The sequence below is a fragment of the Bombus vancouverensis genome, chromosome 15 (assembly GCF_051014615.1).
Source record: "Bombus vancouverensis nearcticus chromosome 15, iyBomVanc1_principal, whole genome shotgun sequence".
Taxonomy (NCBI): Eukaryota; Metazoa; Arthropoda; class Insecta; order Hymenoptera; family Apidae; genus Bombus; species Bombus vancouverensis.
The window spans coordinates 10,100,454-10,117,312 of NC_134925.1; the positions used below are offsets into that span (position 1 = coordinate 10,100,454).

General features: G+C 39.5%; 1 protein-coding gene across 16 annotated transcripts in view; it reads right to left on the reverse strand.

Moving 5' to 3' along the window:
• pHCl-1 (pH-sensitive chloride channel 1) overlaps nt 1-16,859 on the reverse strand; it is a 92,818-nt gene that overhangs the window by 49,033 nt on the left and 26,926 nt on the right. For all 16 annotated transcript variants that reach the window (XM_033349899.2, XM_033349895.2, XM_033349896.2 and 13 more), the window contains exon 2: nt 5,896-6,082. The gene's annotated coding sequence lies outside the window, so the exon portion shown is untranslated. The remainder of the gene's footprint in view (nt 1-5,895; nt 6,083-16,859) is intronic.

Genomic DNA, 16,859 nt, shown 5'->3' on the forward strand with positions numbered 1-16,859 from the left:
GGCGAGATAAAATCGAAGATTAAATTTAGATTAAATAGTTTCATTGGAGAGAGAGAAAGAGAGAGAAGTATATTCTATATATTTGCAGTAACGTGGAAGTTTTAACAAAATGTATTTTAAAGAGGAATTTCCCCATAGGAAGTTGAAATGTTCAGATAATTATGAACGATAGTGCACGTACTTTCGGCGCGTGAAAGTTCACGCGGATATTCGAACGTGAGAATCATTAAATCTTACGCCGAATTGTTTTACGTAGAATATAATAATCCGTTACGCGAAAAAGTGGTGCGACCTCGTGCAGATGTATCTTAGCTTACGATTTCCCTGCTAGAAGCTCGTAGCAGTTGCAGGCATAGCAACCCACTTACGGACAAAGCTGTCGGATCATCCATACATGGCTGCATGTTAACCATGCGCTTTTTCTCCGCTATGAATATCCTGCTTCTCCTCCGTTGCCTCGTTATCGCGAGATCGACGTCGATTCCTCATCGAGAAAATCCTCGATACGTCGTCGTATCGTCAGAAATACCTCGCCAACGATGTTCTACGAAATCGTAAGAACTAGCATACGCGTAAGTTAACAACGTACTCATCGGGAACGTAACGCCATACCACCTTATATTTCTCAAAGAAAAACACGAAGAAATCCCAATTTCAACTGAATCTACGACTTGCATGGAAGATGGAAACGGAAGATTCGACAAGGGAATAGGAGAGAAAAGAGCAGACGCAGCCGCGAGTCGATGGTACGAGTGGTCGTGGCCAGTGCTAGTCAGACCGGCAGGCGGTAGGTACGAGTAAACGCTACCAACCATACAGCTGATGTTCGTTCGATCAATACGGGGCGTTGCGGCACGAAACGCTATAGAGTATGTCACGTGGCTTAGCCCGTCCCATTCCGAGTCCGCGGCTCCTTTCCACGCTGCACCTCCCTCCCTCTATCTTCCCCTCTCTCTTCTTTACCGATCCTTCTTATTTTTCTTCTTCTTTTTCTTTACCCTTTGCAGGATACTTTTTCCAACCCGATAGCCTCCTTTTTTGGCCAGGAAACCCGCCACGAAACCCGCCACGGAATTTTCTCCACCGACTTTCCCCCTTTGCACAAATACGCGCGCGCGGACCGCAACAGGCACGCGCCTCCTGCCTTTCCTCGCAATTTTACCGATTAAACGCTTATCTTTCTGACGGAGGCGTATATCGCGTGTCGCCTCGTCTCGCTGTCCTCTTCGTTCTTCGTACTGGACCACGTTCACCGTGGCGCTCGGACGAATTGGCGTTCCGACGAATGAACGAGCGCGACACTGCGCTTACGCTCGTAAATAAAGCGCGAGTTCGTACGCATTTGTTGGGAAACTTGAAGAAACGTACACGGGATTCGCGTAAAACGCGGAGATTCGCATAAAATATGTAAAACGTAGAGAATAGAGGGGAAGAGTATTCGCGATGGGCGAAGCGAGTCTTTGCGAGACTCCCACTTTCTCATTTGCGTTTATGAAAACACGAATTTGCATACGAAATGCGTGGTCTACTAGGAAAAATCTACATATACATGTTTCATTGGATCGACGTATCGAGTTCGTGCGAGCGTCGGTTCGTCCAAATATGTATCCGATGTACGTAACCATAGCATCGAACGATTCTGATTCGATTCGAACGAGGCGCGACGTCCTCGATTTAGATTGAAACATTTGGCGGCGACGCCGGTCGTTAAGTTCGCGAATCATCGTGACCAATTACTTCGACCCTCGGCGAGATTCTTCCTTTGTTCGTACGTAGTCGTGTGCAGAGCGCGGATCAATAACGTTCCCGCGAAAGGATCTAGAAGCAGAAGGATGCTCCTTCGGAAATTACCGAGAGACAGTATCTAGCACAACAGACACGAAGACGCCAGCGAAACTCCCACACCTTTCCGGCTCGTCGCCCGATCTGGGACGGTCGCGTAATATTTTGAGTAACGCAATTTCTACGAAAGCTTTCGTTCAATTCCTGTAATTACGGAACGGCGAACTGCGTGATATTCAAAGACGAGACGAACGAGAACATTCTCTCCTCTTTCGCAGACTGTGTGTTTTTTTTTTTTTGCTTCCCTAACGAGGCTGCGCGCAAATAACGCGTCTCCTCGAGCTCCCTCAACATTTCCCGAGGAGATGTAAAAATACTTTACCTCTTCGTGTTTCTACGTGTACAAATCGCAGAATGTGCGCTTCATCGTTGGTTCGACGATTTTTTAATACGAAATTAGAATCGCGCGCGGAAATTCTACTTCTTCGAATGCAACACGCACGCTACGATATGGCACGTACGTGGTGCAAGAGAGAGAGAGCAAAACTCCGTGCGGATCCACTTCGGGAAATGTACATTTAAAGACAATGAAAAGAGTTCGTACGCGCGTGCAGTTCGGAACGCGAGTATTGCCGCAGCTCTCTGAAACGGAATGACTGTTTTCTTTTTTGAATTCGACCGAAGGACTTGATTTTTTTTCTTTTTAAAGTTAGAAAGGATTGGTTCGCCGGATGACGTGGAAAACAATTTGTGAAAAAATTGCAGCTGGTCGGAATCGCGAAGAAAATAATGCAAGCATACTTTTTATAACCGTTTCTTTATCCGATTCTACGATGAAAGTTTAAAAAGTGCACTTTGTACATTTATGTCAGTCATATACAGGCTGAAAATCTCGTTGAAATCGGTTGTTGCACGAGCAAGCAACAGGCATCGAAAGACGAACAAAACTGAAGATTTATCACAGCTATAAACCAAAAACCGTAGAAAACTGGCATTTTCCTCACTTTTAACGAATCGTAGTTCGTGGCAACGTTAACCGGTTCGCTAAATCTGCGGTAATTAAATACTTCGTTATTTGAATACGCTCGCGCCTCTCGATTTTACCAAAGCGTGAAATATCGAAAGTCTCGAGCGATTCTGATTCAACGAAAAGACTGTAACAACGCGATAAACATATCACGGTTTGCTTCTTTTCCTCTGTCAGCACCGTTTGTTGTTACAACGTCGCCGATAACGTCACAAATAGCTTTCGCCTATCGTAGAAATATATCCACACACGTTGCGCGCCAAGTCTGTAGGGAAGATATTCGGATCTTTACGGCGCGCCAAACTCCTGTTCGAAAAGCAGCCTGCGGGAACTTGACGATACACTTTATCGACGACCACTTTTTCCCCGATCCACTTAAACACGGAATCTCCTATATTTTGCCAGCTACAAGGAAGTCGATAACATCACGCAAAGGTGAAGGTGCTGAATTAACTAGCTAGGTTAAGGACGAGATTTCAGCTTCTCGAAAGGGGGTCGCGGCAATTTCACCGTGAACCACTAAACCAGTTATTTCTTGAATTTTTTACGCGATAAACGCGTTCATTTGTACCTCGCGACGCGGTCAGTTTCGTCACGACATCGTTTATTAACACGACGAACTTTCGCTCCGCCTCGAGAGAAAGATTGCTGGAATTTCTATTAACTTTTTAATCGAGGAGAACATGTTAACTGGCCATTCGGATTGCTAATTTCGTCGAGATAATATTTTCTCTATTTGGGTTTCTTCCGTCTCGTCGCACCTCGCGTCGCTTCGTTTCTTTCGTAAATAAATTTTTTTATTACGTATTTACGCTGGAAGGCTAAAATTCGAGAACACGAAAAAGTCACATTTTCTATTTCTTTTTCTTTTTTAATTCGGAACATTTCAACGGCCAAACAATTTCATGCTATTAGAAAATTGTCTTTACGTCTTTTAAAAAGTATTGAAACCTCGTCGTAATACAAAAACGTTCCTCCTATTGACAATTGTACGTTTGTTATAAAGTTTCATCGATTTATCGAGCATTTTTGAAAAGAATTACACGTTTGAACCTATGCGAGAAGTTCTTCTCGCCTTCCACTATGTCATATTAAAATATAATAAAATGAAAAATAAAATTGAAGTATAAAATAAGATCAAAATCAGACAGACAACGAAGATTTACATATCAAATTTTCTTCTTACGATCTGCATTTATAAGAACTAAGACTGACTCGAGCTATTAAGACTCAACGTTCTGTTAACGCGGCATTTCATTTTCAAATTTCCAAATCTTCGAATCTTCGAATTTTCAAACTCTCGAACTTTCGATCTCACGAATTTCCAAATTTTCAGACCTTCGCATTTCTTGCCGTGCGCTAATATCATGTTCCACATATTTCTCTGTCTCTTCTTAATGGGTTCAAGGAAATCGATTTGTCTTTATTACCTTTTAATTCGATGAAATATAGGAGCCTTTGCTTAAGGGATGACCCAGTTAACAGATCAACACGTTCGCAGTGCATAACTCTACGACCACCACGGACCTATCCATTGACTTTTCGCATAATCAAGGCGTTCGTTCGAGACGTCGAACTTCCTTCCATGACTTCCGCTACTTATCTACGAGCTGCCTGGTTTCCTAGCGGAAACGACGAAACGGACAATTTTCACACCAACAGGCGATCACCGTCGTCGTCGCCGATCAATTCCATCGACACGCGCAATATCATAAAAATGGTCGTCGAATCAAATCGACCGTCGATCGATTGTATCCTGTGATACGAAACTGACCCGACCACAGGTGTAGCTTCTTGTGTAACTTGGCCGTCTTATTGCCCGGTCTAGGCCGGTCTGGCCAGAAACTTTCACATCGAGTTTGGAAAGTAAGGAACGAGCCGATAGAAAAGAAGTTAACTTTCTTACGCTTCTCGCGTCACGTACGATTAACTGGCTACTGAGATTAGTTACGAAGCTATTCGTCGAGTAATCGCGCCTTTATCCCTGCTAATTAAGTTACTGCAACTTTTCTATTACACTTTATGATTGTAAATTCGTTAAAAATTGCTATGGCAGGCTCCTAGGCGTTTCCATTTGAATCGATGCTCTGTAGGATGAATTAAAAATCACGTTCATAGCTCGAGCAGACGGAGGAACGTTTGATCCATTTTACAATTAATCCTGCTGCGCTCCTCGAATTTTTATCTTTCATTTTACTTCGAACGTCTTAGGGACGAAAGAATGGTCGGAGATGTTTGCAGAAAGAATAATTTCGCGTAAAACTGCAATTGATCGACCGTCAACGTCTGCAGATTTCACGGCTCCCAATTTCGTTTTTACGAGCTTTCCCGGAAGGAACAGTGTATGCGAATAAGCCTCGAACGATCCCACAACTGTGGCATAAGTTCCTGCAGAAATTAGAGCGATACAGCCGATAAATTAACTGCCGTAATGGAACACCTCGTGGAAAGAGCTCCCCTTTATGAAACGGAAAATGAACGACGTCTAAGAGATGTGGTGTTTCGTACATAGCGTCGATGAATCGTAAAGAAAAATAATAAAATAAAGAAGAACCCTGGTAGTGTAATAACATCTGCAAAAATCGCTGTAAAACACCTACTAATCGAATATGCAAAATATCAAAATTCAACTTTCCAAGCAACCTCAACACGATCCTATATGAAAAGGAAGAAATGAAACGACTGCTGCAGTTTCTAAAAGACGCGCACCTTTCCCAATTAATTTAGCCGCACTCGCTACAACTGACACGTGTTACAAGTATGACAATTATTATGCAAATATATAAGTTACATATGAGTTACAAGTATATAAATGTAAAAACTAATACAATTTAAATATTCTACATATTTATGACCAAACTGTATGACGTACTACTACGATATAATATATTGTAATATAATATTATTCTATAAATCTCTGAAACACAATTGTACGCGAACTAGTAATTGCCAATAATCCTCAGAGGCGAATGAGACCCCAAATAGATAAATAAAAGAAGAAACTGAGTAAAAGATATTAACGATAGAAGAAGTTGTTAACTATTTAAACACGTTCGCGACTCGTCAGACACCCTATAGAAGCTTACCTTAACGTGAGATATGTGGCTGGTCGCAATGGACGAGGCAGGCTGTTGCTATTCGTTGTGCAGGTTTTTACTTCAACTCTCACGGACTCTCATCTTCCTGCTTACCACTTCTCGTTCGCTTTCGCGAGCAAAGGATCCTTTCGGTGGCTCGTGTATCACTTTAACGTCCACCGCTGGCAACTGTCATCTAGAATAAATGTAAAACGTCGAGGTGTAACATCTTTAAGAAACTTCGCCGCTTGCAGGTTTAACAAGTCTTCACCAAGCGTAGATTAATTGCTCGCACGATATAACGTCATTCTCGTTAATCGAGTATAACAGCTACTTATGTACAAGAATAGGGAAAAATAATAATTACAGGGTGGAAGTTGGTCGTTTTCGATTCGGTGATTTTAGAAACTTTTGTGTCAACGAAGACACTTGCTTGTTATCTTGTTTCTTTAGGCGATGTATTTTAACTACGAGAAATCAAATTGCAATGGTTTTATTCCTTAGAATCACCGTAGTACAGTGTATATGTCATAACACCATTGAATTGACTTTACAAAGTCAATATAATAAAATTGACGTTTACAAGTGTCAAACTTTAGACAAATATTTTGTTACTCGATGAACTTGTTATTCTTGGGTTTCTTAATTTTTTAATTAGAAGCCGAAAAAAGATTTTTCAAACATATAGAGAGATAACATAATATATAATATTAGCTGTTTCCAAAAGTTTCTTTCGCTTTATAAGGAAATAATAGATGCACGACATATTTTATTTTACATTATGTTTTACAAAATGGATCATACATAATTCATAAAATAATATAAAACAAAAAACACCGTGCATCTATTATCTCCGTGTAAAACAATAGAAACTTTTGGAACAACCTAATATAATATAATATAACGTATGTATACAGTGTGGGGTAGATAAGTTCACAAGCTTGAATCAAAAATTCATCAACTTGAAATTTGCAGATGCAAAAAGGTGCAGAGGTGTTAAGATTTTAGGCTGCAAAGTATTGTAGGCTGAGTTTATTAAGAGTAGAAAAGACATCAACCCCACTTTTTTTTTCTTTTTGATTGGATGATAAATTTTCCGATATTCGGACAGGTGTTATCAAACCTAACGATTTTTATCTAAAGCATCGCTTTTTTACTTTACACGGTTAAGCAGAAAATACCTTACGCAAGGGGAGCTCCATGAAAGTGTCGGAAAATATCAAAAGAAACGTATTCTGCATTGAAAATCATTTTATTGGATGTTGAAAAAGCTTGCTTCCAAACGCGTATTTATTCCTGTGGTAATAGTTTCGCGAACATTCGATAACGTTGCTGTAGTTATGGATTTACACGCAGCGTGAATTCTTCTTTTCATATCGTCTTTCGTAGTTGGTGCCGTTGCGGGCGTCTTTTCCTTTACGTAACCCCATAAAAGAGAATCAATTTGTGGTAGACCAGGTGACTTACATGGAAAATAATTTCCAGAGCAGAATACATTCCTTCTGATATCTTTCGACACATTCATGGGAATGGCTCGCGTAAAGTATTTCCCGCTACAACTCCTCGGCTAAGCAAAATGAAAAAGAATGCCATAGCTAAAACCTTGTTAGCTTTGATAACGTCTGTTCGAACATCAAAAAATTAATATGCCATTCTATTCAGGAAAATATGGGATTAGCATGCTTTGCACCCTTAAGAAACACCCCTACGATATCTTACACCCTAAAATGCTCAGCCCTCTGTAGCATTTAACACCGGAAAATTTCTAGTTGATATCAGCAATGGCTTTGGAGAGAATACGGAGCCCGTATAACACTTTATCTGCCCCACCCTGTATACAGGGTGTTCCACATCTCGATTGGCAAGCGTTGCCAACATGTTTCGAAGGCCATTTCGAGCAAAAATTGTTGCATGCACCATAGGTCGATTCGTGTTCGTTTTCGAGATATGGAAAGAACAGTATACCACCAGAAATAGTCAGATGCACTCAAGTTACTCGGCTTTTAACGTTAATCGTTTATTTCATTATTCTCTTTCACTTATTTTTATTTATGTTTGTTTTGATTTATTTACACAAATTGCTCAAAATGATCATGGATACACACCCATGGTGTATGTAATAATTTTTGCTGTTACTCTGCCCCCGAACATGTTGGCAAAGTTTGCCAGTTGATATGTGGAGCGTCCTGTATATCAAGCGGTAAAATATATTATCGCTATGCCTTTAAGGTCCTTTAGATCGATAGGCTGGCGAGTTCACAAGAAACGTAGTAGATGTAGCTGCTAATTATTACTATTTCGTGGTTAATCTTTGCGGAGATATACATGCTATTCCTATGAGCTGATTCTTACGAGCAACGCGGTATAGAATTGCTTTCGGTTTCGGAATATCGCGACGCTAAGTCGCGCCAGCTTTCTCGGAATTGCCACTGACCAGCCATCAGGGTGTTGCCAGCAACGTTAGTAACAATCAACGTTCAACCTTGGCCCCGTGGCCCGATTCGTATACGCTGCGTGCTAAACCATTCTAACTAACCATTTGTTACGTCTTCCTAACCAGAAGATTGTGAACAATAAGACGATTGCTTCTTTAATTTCTCCAATTTAACCGTTCGAAATGGTTCCATCCTTTCGAGAAATACGGAAAGCAGGTTGAAAAAAACGGCCTTCTTTGTTTCACAGAAGGCTGGAATAATCCTCTTTAGGGAGAGTTGCAAGTTTGTCGAATAATTACTCCGTTGGACAACCTATTTCCCTCGGCTAACTCGGGTCAAACAAAAACAGGACGGCTTTCAGTCCTTTTCGAAGTTGGGTCGAGCTGCATTCAAAAAGCCTGACAAAAAAATTTGTCAAAGTTTTTTCATTATTCTAAATCTCTCGGAAGTCAGTGTGAGAAGGACTTTCGTTCCTGGCTGCCGAACTTTCTCGGCGTGTTGTTGAGAAGCTCGAATCGTTTAAAGGATTTAACGCGAATTCAGTGGAAACGAAGGTTCGATCGAGTCAGTTAGTCCATAGCAGAGATATCGATGTTGTTCGAGTTAAATTTCAACTTTGTGGTAGAAGATTAATATTTACACCGTACCTTAGACATCTGTTTTCTCCGAACTTTCTTGAGAGATGAATCTTAAAATAACCGAATACTCCGTAATCTTCTTTCTCTTGTTGAGAACCGAGTCGGTACACTGCTAGTTCTCATAAAATGATAAGATCTACGCAAAGCTTAAACTCCACAAAGGTGTTTTCATACTTTCAAGGTAAATACGAATTTCATAAAAAGTAATGTAACTATTCGACCAGAGAACGTGTACTCGAGACAGCGGCTGCAAAAGGTATTTGCACGTCATTGTATCTATTGTAGCATTTACGACCTGATTAATTAGGTCAATGTGTAATATATTAAAGCTCGTATTATTTGATACCGCTCTTATACAGCTACAAAATTTGGTACCATGAAAACGAAATGTAGAACACGATGAAAAGACTGAAAACTAAAAGAACGATACTTTTTGTAGCCATATACATGTGCATACGTTCGCCACTGATCTATAGGCCCTTTCTTTTTCATGGAAGCTCGTCAATTATTTACCAAAGTCCAGCGACAACGCGGTGGATTCTTTATCGCGAGAATCGAAAAAGCGACGTTAAAAGCGCTTGTTCGCATCGGCGAATAATAATTTATTTATTGGCCAGTTTGAACGGATGGACGTATAAAACGCGTACTCGACACGACGACGGCGACAGCATCGGTGTTGGACTCGGCGTCGACGTCGACGTGTCACAAGCACGTGAATATTAAACGATGGACAACAGAGTCACGGAACATCGCGGTGTATTAACGTCGGCCTAACGTGTTCGCGTAGGAAATATCGCGTGTACCAGGACCATATGCGTTGATGCCGTTAAAGGACTGGGAACTCGGATCACTGGCTGATCTATGCTCGACCTCCATCCCTAAAAATTCCTGTTCTTCGCAAATTCAGTTTGATATATATATGTATATTCAATCCGTATTCTCATCTTGGTACAGCGAATGACGAAAGTGTACGAACGCTAGGCTATAGAAAACTTTCACGTATGCGTTATTTACGTCGTATGTGAAACATCTTGAAATTTCACGAATTCTATAACGAGACACAGCTCTCGTGATCGAGTGTCGCGAAAGTTTGAAATCAGTTTGCAATCCGTTTGAAAATGTACATAGTAGTTAGGAGACGTTCATTGGAAACGTATTAACCGATTTTATACGCGTATATTATATACGTAGAGGGTGGGGCGGACGAAGTGTCGAAGCTGTTTCCGGCGAAGCCATCGACTTGAAATCTTCAGACGCTTGAACGGTACGGACGGGCTAACATTTCAGAACGATAAGACAATGTAGTGGTGAGTTCCTTAATCAAGCGTTCTCATGTTCGGACAGGTGTTATCGAACTTGACGACTTCTACCTGAGGCATTGGCTTCTTTTTTTATTTTCCACAGTTAAAAAGTTACAGCGGGAAATACTTTGCGTACAAAGCGTTGAAAGATATCAAAGGAAATGTATTCTGCTTTGAAAATTATTTTAATGGATGTTTAAAGACTCGTCCATTCGCTTTCACGCACACGTATTTATTCTTGCGACAGTATTAGGTCGTCCGAAAAGTTTCTTTCGTTTTATAAGGAAATAGTGGATGCACGACATTTTTCGTTTTATATTATTTTATCGAATTGATCCATTTTGTTCCATCGAGATAAAGATTACAGCGTTTGACGAATTAGGTTTTATGTTTTTTTATGTTTATTAGGTTTATGTTTATTAGGTTTATGTTTATTAGGTTTATGTTTAGGTTTATGTTTATTAGGTTTTATGTCGTTGTAAAAGACGTGCCTGTAAAAGAAAGACACTTTTCGGACAAGCTAATAGCTTCGCCGGCTATATTTGATAACATTGATGATATTACGAATTTACATGTGGCGTGAGTTGCTCCTTTCATATTCTATTTCGTAGTTGGCGCCGTTGCAATCACCGCAAATACTTTTTGTAGCCACCGCGATTCTGCAGTGCCATTAATACTTTTTGTTGTATATGACGTCGTATATGACGCACATACCGTATATGTAAACATTTCTATAAGCGTTCGAATAAGTGCTTTCGCGAGCCATGTACATCTCGAGGAAAGTATTATCTCTTTTTCTGCGAGATTCTACCGTTTCCCTTGGCGTTAGTCGCGTGTAAACCAGTTACGCACGTTTTACAACATCCAATTGGTTCGTGTCGACCAGCTGGGAAATAAGGTTAACGTGTCGAATATAAAGTAACTTGCACGGTTATTTCTACGAAAACTATATAAGTAGCGTAATAAACGTAAACATAGCTTTGCAACTTTTCCATGGAAGAAATTCAAATGATTACTACTTATAGGCGACTCAAAGTTTTCCGCCTCGCCTACGATTTACATTTGCCTACTCCACTGCTACAAAACACTATAGTCGAATGCGGTATACTTATTATATGAAAGGAAAGAAAAAGAGAAAGTATAATAGGCGTTCCCCAACTGTCGTAAATTTAATTAAGATATCGTACGATAGATTCAGGGACGAATAATACGAAATTGTTACAAGCAATACGTTACAAGGGTCGATGAAATTATGCGGTGGAAAGGAGAATCGTCAACGAGTGGCATCGATCGAGCATGCTATTTTTGTATATGTGTCCCTTTTCCGTAATAACGAGAATAATGTTATGAAAAAGCATTCGTCTAGACTCTGCACGTCCCGTGTAGATCGATGCCATTAAGTTTTCAAGCTGTGTAAATGTTTCAAATCAATTCCTTTAAAATACAATTCTCTATCGTCTGCTTATAATATATTAACGTATCGTAAGAATATCGGTGGTGGAAATACGTAGATAGACACAGACGTATGTGTGTTAGTAGAAATACGTAGCGCTATGCATACGCACTATGCGACAGTTTTGTACCTTGGCACCGTTTCCTCGTCACACGATGCACACGTACACGCTTACGACACGAATATCGTTCGCGTGAACAACCGTCCAAAGCCGAGCAAACTCGAGCATTTTCGAGTGTACTAAAGTTGAAGAATATAACGCGACTTTTTATCGCGCGACGACTCTGTGTTCAGTCGGCCAGTAGCAACGGAGTTTTCGCTGGAAAACAAAATGTTCCGTGTTTTTCTTATTCATGCTGATTTGAAAAGCGTTTGATCGAAGTGTGTATAAAACACCAGCTGGGTGTGTTCTTCTCACAAAGTTGTTAACGATGTGCAAAACTTTCCAACTGGGTACACTCTTTATCTTACATTCCAGGGACGATATTTTAAAGAATTTTAAACCAGTCGTACCGCGTTACTCTCGCTTTTCGTTCTCAAAGTATCGTTCTTCGGCGCGTAAATTAATTTAGAAGAAGATACGATATTCCTACGTAGCGAATCCGTTTTGGCCAAAAATTTGCGTTCCGCTCGTAATGCACAGCTGCTCGGAAACTGCACGCTCGCATCGATAAAAAGAACAAGGAAAATTATAAGGATGGAAATAACGTACCTTGAGCTTAGACCGTTATGATTTACGACCTTACGCAATACCATAGAAATGCTTTGAAAACGTAGAAACTGTGGGAGACACGCGTCGGAAACCTTTGAAATCATATTTGTAACGCAAACTCGATTTCAATCGGCTTTAGCAACTCCTTCGATGGAATTCTTCGTCTTGTATTCATGAACTTTGCGAGTCCGGTGAGCTCTCGATATGAACAAGCTCGATACACGACTTTTCCGAGTCTCTGAAAACTACCAATTAACCTCGACGTCTTTCTGTCGCATAAAGTTCTGTTCTCGATCTACTTCGACGTTCTAAGCACGCGATTCTCGTCAGTGTCGCACAGTTAATCGATCTTCCCGAGCAATACCACGACGAAAACCTTACTCGTTACTCTAATTATTTTATTACGTATTGGTAGTCGAATTAATAAAGAAAAATAAAAATGCTGTGACTCTGACAATTGGCGATGGAGCAAACGATGTTTCAATGATAGAAACAGCTCACATAGGTGTTGGCATCAGTGGGCAAGAGGGATTACAAGCTGTACTAGCATCCGACTATTCCATGGGACAGTTTAGATTTTTGGAAAGATTACTTCTCGTTCATGGGAAATGGTCATACTATAGAATGAGCAAATTTCTTAGATATTTTTTTTAGAAGAATTTTGCGTTTACGTTATGTCACATCTGGTTTGCCTTTTTCTGTGGATTTAGTGCACAGACTGTATTTGATCCTATGTATATTTCTGTCTACAACCTCTTTTATACGTCATTACCTGCAATGGCAGTCGGTATATTTGATCAAGATGTTAATGATAAAAATAGTTTAATGTGCCCAAAACTTTATGCACCCGGATTACAAAATTTACTTTTTAATAAAAAGGAATTTTGCTGGAGTGCTATACATGGATTTTTTGCTAGCTGTGTATTATTTTCAGTTCCATATGGAACGTATAAGGATGGAGTATCACCAAAGGGCTATGTACTACCTGATCACACGTTACTAGGAAATGTTGTAGCTACTATATTAGACATAGTCGTGACTGTCCAAATAGCCCTTGATACATCATATTGGACAATTGTTAATCATATTATGGTTTGGGGCTCGCTCATTTGGTATTTTATTTTAGATTATTTCTATTCCATCTGTTTGTCCTTGGTAATAGCTACACTTTGTTCGATTTCTGGTAATAATATTTGAGCCTGACCAAAGTGTACGAATTAACAATTGTATTATTAACGACAACAATAATACAAAGAATAATACAAAAGAACAAAGTGTATTAATTAATAATCAGAGGCTGTACCTATTACCTTTTTGCAACAGACTACAAATTTAAATCACTTACTAAATGCAGCGCTAACATATTTCACCGTTTGATGTATATACTACTTCTCCGTTTGACTTACAATCGCGTCGATGATCATGAAAGCGAGCTAAGTCAAGAAACGAGTCTATCGCTTATACTTTGTGCTACGTCTGTTTACGTTACAAGCTGAGACAATGTCCGCAAGATGGTGGAAATTGAATCGTTGGATCGAGTTGGTGGTTGAGTCGTTAAAAAGAATTCAGTTCACGTAAGACTCGCCAAACGCAAAACTGTATATATCTCGAGAGAAAAACAATATACGACTTTCATAATCACTGGCACAAGTCAATATTTAAATCCGAAGATAAAGAGCTTATTAATAGTATAAATGCAATTTATCGATTTAATCGTATCACGATATTATATTTTATGTGGTTGTTGAGCATTAGAATGGTGTAAGTTAATTCATTGTTTCTTTTAAATGAAACAATATCGTGCCTTATTGTCGTAAAAAATCCATCGTATCGCGACAGAGAATAAAGTTACTTAATTATGGAACTTAATTATTTATTTATTTATATACGTATTTATTTAGATGGAAAATAATAATAAACCCTTTGGTGTATAAGATAAGAAAGTAGGAGAAGGTTACAATTAACATATGTGTATAGGTTGAAGATATAAATATAAATATAAAAATAAATTTAAGTATACGTTCCAACGAGTGTTTTAAAGAGACTAAGCTTTACCAAATAGATCTATCTTCTGACTGTAAAGAGATGGAATAATCTAGCACACGGTTAAAACAATTAATATAACGACAAGTTACGCGGTATGGATTAGTGAGAAACAAATTATTATTCCAATACATTCGTCTAAGACATCTCGAGCGAACATTAAGAGAGAACTGCCGGATGATTAATGTAACTAAAGGGAGACTCTTAAAAGTTGAAATACACGAGCAAATTGAAATTCTCAGAATCTTGATTTATATATCTATTGGGTTGCTAACTAAATGATTGCGGATTTTGTCATTAGGTGGTATCGACAAGATTCGCAACCACTTAGTTGCCAAGCCAATAGCTCCAGCTGGAGCTCTCTACAATTTGAACGTAAAGACAGTTTGATGAAAAATAAACGACAGAATCTTGACGAACGATGACGTATATTAGAAAAAATAGGAAGCATGATCTACGACATCGATGAAACCGAACGGAAGAAGCAATTTAATCGTGAGAACGATCGCACCTGTTTGACCCTAGCTAGCTTTCCCCATCAGCAGGATCCGCTAGGTCTCTTTCCGCTTCGACATTGTTTTCCATTGAAATTTCATTTCTAAGCTAATTTTAGAACAGTAGGCCATAACAGTCGGGTGTACGAGCTGCCTATCCACGATGCCAATTGTCCACTGCTCGACTTACCTCTATTAAGTTCCGCGCGCGGTTCTCCCACCAACTCGCTTGCCTCGATTATTTTCTGGTCAATCGCGTTCCGATAGCGACGGTAGCCAACGATTCTCAGGATTATCTCGGACCGCTCTCTAGATCCGCTAAAAAATGCATCGAAGCAACACACGATCATAAGCAAACGCGAGCAACGCGCAAGCTACGATCTGAGAACACGTGACGATAACGAGCGATCGATGATGAAATTCAATTCTCGGTTCAAGTGAAAGTGGGAGCCATGCGTCTGGAAAATGATGCGACGGATTTGCCCCAGGGAACCTTGGATACATATAGCTATGTACGTGTTACACGGATATAAATACACGTTTTATCTAATTTCGATCTATCGATTTTCAACTTTGTTTCGCGACTCTGTTTCATTTTATAGATTGCGATACATGGTGTCGATGGTGATCGTATAAAGAGGAGAATAAGTGGAAGAAAAATTCGACCGACTTTAAGTTCACGTGTCGCGGCCGTCGCGTTTTTCACTGCAATCTTCGACGATCTAACTAAGAACCTCTGGAAAACTGATAAGGTTCGAGTCAATATTCCGTGCATATTATGATTATGGCTGATCACGTGAAATATCGTTTAAGGTACAATTATATTCGCAACGAAAATTATTCAGCAGCGCAGTTATTTCCCATGTAATTTATCGTTAAGATTATCCCTCTGAAAAAGAGAGATACCGTTATGGCATTTTAATCGAGTTTTAATTTCGTGTAACAATTGGAGAAGTCACGGGAACAGGAAATTGTCTAGTTAAGTACAGAAAAAGATAAATTCTTTTAGGGCCGTGTAGCTTTACGATCGACGTTTCGTTGAAAGGTAGGCGAATAATATGGACGGTCAACGATGCAAATAAATTTAATTGAGAAAATTCAGATTATATTAAAGTACCGAGCGTTCTTTTCATTTATGAAAGGGAGATCAGTGTCCGGCCAATAATTCGCGAGTTAAACGATCCACGTTCTAATTCTAAACGGACATAAATTATTTATTTTGACTGAATATCAATGTCTGTCTCCGATAACGGCGGTTTGAATTACGATATCGAAGAAATCGACATCAAATATACGGGAAATAGGCTCTGGAGACCGCTAGATTTCATCGAGATCGATTTATTCCCGATACAGCCGAGTCTTATTGAAATCTTATCAAGTTAAAACGATTCAACCGATCGATCGATAAATTCTGTAATTGCGATATTAGTGACGCATCAATTTTAGCCTAATGAAATTCAATTTAATTATCCTTCGATAATCAATAATCATTCACGCTTTTTATCGAGTGTTTTGACCGAAAGATATACATATAACAAGCATAACCACATCCATTCACGAAACCTGTAAGCTTAAAAGCGATCTGACGTCGATCAACGCTGCGTCCAATGATATTCCATTAAGCATCGAGCAATGAAATAATTGCGCAAATGTGGGGAAAACGCGAGATTATTAAAAAGAAAAGGTACACGAAGCAACTTATTGTTTTGACAAAGCGCAAGAAATGTATGCGATTTTTAGCGATAGAATTTCTGTAATTTGAAAAGGAATAATTCATTGCAGTGATATAAAAAAACACCTCGATTTCCAAAAATTTCTTCAAATTCTATCTATCCGGATGTATATGGAAAAAGAGATAGTAGCGAAAAAATATAAAATTATAATACAATAGAAGTAA